Below are 3782 nucleotides of genomic sequence, written 5' to 3'. Positions count from 1 at the left end.
TTTGGTTTTTCGAGACAGGGTTTCTCTGTAGCTTTAGAGGTTGTCCTGGAACTAGCTCTTGTAGACCAGGCTGGCCTCGAACTCACAGAGATCCGCCTACCTCTGCCTCCCGAGTGCTGGGATTAAAGGTGTGCGCCACCACCACCCGGCTTAATTTATAAATTTTGAAATATAAAAGTAAATTAAAAATCAATTTCTATTGCCCCACACTTCCTTATGACTATAAAGTTGCACCATTCAACCTTTAAAGGAATCAATAATAAATCTCTTTAAAAAAATCAACAAACAAATAACAAACACTGAGCCAGCAAAATGGTTTGGCATGTAACGTACTAGTCACCAAGCCTGATGACCTATGTTCAAGCTCCAAGATCCACAGTGATGGAAGGAGAGAACCAACTTTCACAACATGCCTGTGCATATATTCATTCATTCATGCTCTCTCTCTTGCACACACAAGATAGAAAGAAAAAAAATAGATAGAGATAAGATAGATACATAGATAATAGATGGTAGATTACATAGATAAATAGGTAGATAGATGTAATTAAAAATTATAGCTGTATGTGATGTCACACACACACACCTTTAATCCCAACTCTCAGAAAAAAAGCATGAGGATCCTCATGAATTTGAGCCAGCATGGTATATATAGTGAGCTCTAAGATTCTCAAAAAGGGGATTGCAAGTTCAAGACCAGCCTGGAGTACATAATGAGACCCTGTTCAAAAACCAAACCAAAACATACACCAACATAACTACAAATAAACAACAAAAAATGTCTAACTACTGGACTAGAGATGAACTCCATTGGTAGAACACCTGCCTTGTGTGTGTGACTCCCCTGAATTAGATCTCAAAAGTATCACTTGCCAAAGGAGAAAGAAAATCTAAACATTCCTATGGAAATCCATGAAGATAAATGAATGCTTCGTTCTCATAAATACTATTTGATAAGTAAAAAATCCTTCTGTCAGAAATTTAAATACATTAATATTGACTAAGTAGAGTCCTTAATCAAATAGAAAAGTTCAATGAATATTTTTGTAGCTCTCTTTTTTGCTTTTAATTTAAATTTTTTATTACCTGTTTTTGTTTGTTTGTTTGTTTGTTTGAGATTAAGGCCAGCCTTGAATTTGTGACCCTACCGACTCAGACTCCCAAACACAGGGACTGCAGGAGTGTACTGCCTTATTCAGCTCTTTTTATTTTTAAACACTAAAGATGACCTTTAAAAGTATACAAAGGAATGTCTAGGAGAAAAACATTAATTTCTTAAGCATTGTTTATTAAACTGCAGCATCTGGAACATAAGCTGGACCATGTTCCTGTTGGTGTTTTTAAACCAGCAGTGGGGTTTCCCAGAGGCACGGCTCAGTTTTGGAGATTAAACTCCTTAGGTGCACTTCGTTGGCCTGGGAAAGGAATAATTAACAAACAAAGAGATTAAAGCTCTGCACACAGAGTATAAGACTACTAAGGTAATGGTTCTTGTCAAGTTAAATTTGAAAGATAGTTGTATTGTCTGTGTTCAGTTTTCCCCACCAAAAGAGCTCAGTCACAGCACATTGGCCACAAATCTTGTACTTGTGGCTTTGAAATCTTTATTTCGGGGAGAGTAGCCCCTTTCTGTGGTAGCCTCCTGCTCTCTTCTGCATTTGGGAAGGTGACTTCCTTTTTACTCGAAGGAGGGCACCGTTTCCCAAGACTCATTCTTTATGCCAGTTTTTCCAGGAGAGAAAAGCCAGAAATTGCAGAGAAAGTACCCCTTTCATGCTCAGTGAGACATACAAGTCAAAACAAAAGAACCGGAGAGCAGCTAAGAAACGGCTCTGTTTCTGAGAGGGCTGGCAGGATGGCTCCGTGGGGAAGGTGCCTTCCACTATCCTGAGACTGAGAGTCGCCCCTGGGTGAGGAGAAATGTTCAGAATCAGTGTGCACATAGTGACAGCTGGCTGTGGTGACAACGGGGACAAATTCAGGTTTGTGGAGCAAGGAGCTTCTACAATTTGGGGGTCACATTACGAAAACAAATACAAGACTAGTAATCTTAAGGTTCTCCCAGAGAAGATCCCTGGAATGTAGGCCCACTTCACTGCCAGGCGAACAGACCTCCGCGAACAGGTTCCTTATGGATTCGTGTCTCCTCTTGGACATGGTGTCTTTTCTAAGAAGCAACAGCTGGAACTCTAATTTATGTCACAACATGGACGCAAGGGGAATACTTTTCACTGGCATCCTCGTACTCACAGAGCAGGGAGCTCGTCACCAGGTGAGAGCCAATGCTGTCGGTGACCACATCGTTGGCTTCTCTGGTGCCCGACTGCAGCCTCATGGTACCCACACCGGGTATGAATGGCAGGGAAACGTGGGAGGAGGTGGGTTAAGGAAATGCGTTTGTGAGGGCTCGGTGCGGTCATGCTGCCTCCCGGATAGCAGCTAAGTCCTCGCTATGCCTTGCTGAGGCATGTGTCCCGGGTCTGATTCCCTCAGAGTCTTTTCCAAAGACAGTTTGGCTCCAAGTTTCCACTGGCCACTGTTAGGTCATGGAGTCCCGCAGCTGTTCTCCTGGCCAATCTCATGTTACTGCCGACATCTGTTTAAGTGGAACTTTGAGGTTACCCAGAGAACGATGTGCAGCAGCAGCACAACACTCAGCAAGGCCAGGTACAGGACAGTTTCGAGTTGCAGATCAGCCTGGAAGTAGAAGGGGTCCTATTTGTGTGCTTACATTCAGTAGGAAAATTGGTTACAGAGGACACCAACACACTAGGGTGGTGAAGCCTCCATCATGGAGAGGGCCTTGTTAACATGGAGGAATGATACTTCTGTGGTGGGAAGAAAGTGAAATTTTAGTGTTTAGTAGGCTATTTTATACAGTAGCCTGCCTAGCATCTATTGGTCTAGAGGGGGAAAGCAGAATTTATGTTGTGTCATTTGCATAGATTCTGGAAGGTTATGTTCAATTGTTCAAGGAGAGCAATTGGTCCTGATGGAGTGGGATCAAAGGGCACAGGCACTATGTGCTGAGCAGTCTTATATCCTCGGGCACTTACAGTAGACAGCTATATTTCCAACTTATTTGAAATGAAATGATAAGGTATAGAGAATGAAATAAAACACACACGCTTGTGGATGGGAGTGTGTCCCAGTTGATAAGAGTGCTTACCGGCACAGAGAATGAAATAAAACACACACGCTTGTGGATGGGAGTGTGTCTCCTTTGGTAGACTGCTCACCTCTCATGCACAAATCCGCACTAATCCTTGGTTCTAGCCCCACAACTGCATAAACTGGGCAGGATGGCGAATGCCTATAACCCTACCACTCAGGAGATAGAAGCAGGAGGATCAGAATTCAGTCAGCCTCAGTTACATAAGGGGTTCAAGGCCAGGCTGGGATACAGGACACCTGGCTCCAAAACTGTTATTTGTAAAAAGGAAAATTGGTTGTGGACTATTTGAGACAGTTAGATTTGACTAGATTCTTCTCTTAACCATGGAGCCAACTCTGAAGCCCCAGATAATTGGTTCACAGTGGGTTGTAGCTATTTCTTTAAGGTGGATTCTCACCAGTGTTTGAGGTCATTTCAATTTGCCTGGCATCATGACAGAGAAAGAATCTCAGAGCCTTCTCGTTTCACTGAATTTGACTCCGCCAAGGAGCTCTCTCTACCACCCTCATCATCAACATTAGCTCTGCACTAGGCTGACATAAGTGTGTAAGGACAGAGTGTGTAAGGACAGAGTGTAAGGACAGAGTGTGTAAGGACAGAGTGTGTA

General features: G+C 43.0%; 1 protein-coding gene across 1 annotated transcript in view; it reads left to right on the top strand.

The window, feature by feature from the left end:
- Myom1 (myomesin 1) overlaps positions 1-3782 on the top strand; it is a 137408-nt gene that overhangs the window by 25488 nt on the left and 108138 nt on the right. The window lies entirely within an intron of this gene.

The sequence above is a fragment of the Microtus ochrogaster genome, unplaced genomic scaffold (assembly GCF_000317375.1).
Source record: "Microtus ochrogaster isolate Prairie Vole_2 unplaced genomic scaffold, MicOch1.0 UNK20, whole genome shotgun sequence".
Lineage (NCBI taxonomy): Eukaryota > Metazoa > Chordata > Mammalia > Rodentia > Cricetidae > Microtus > Microtus ochrogaster.
Note: the sequence above shows the minus strand (reverse complement) of the source record. Positions and strands in the feature narration are given on the sequence as shown.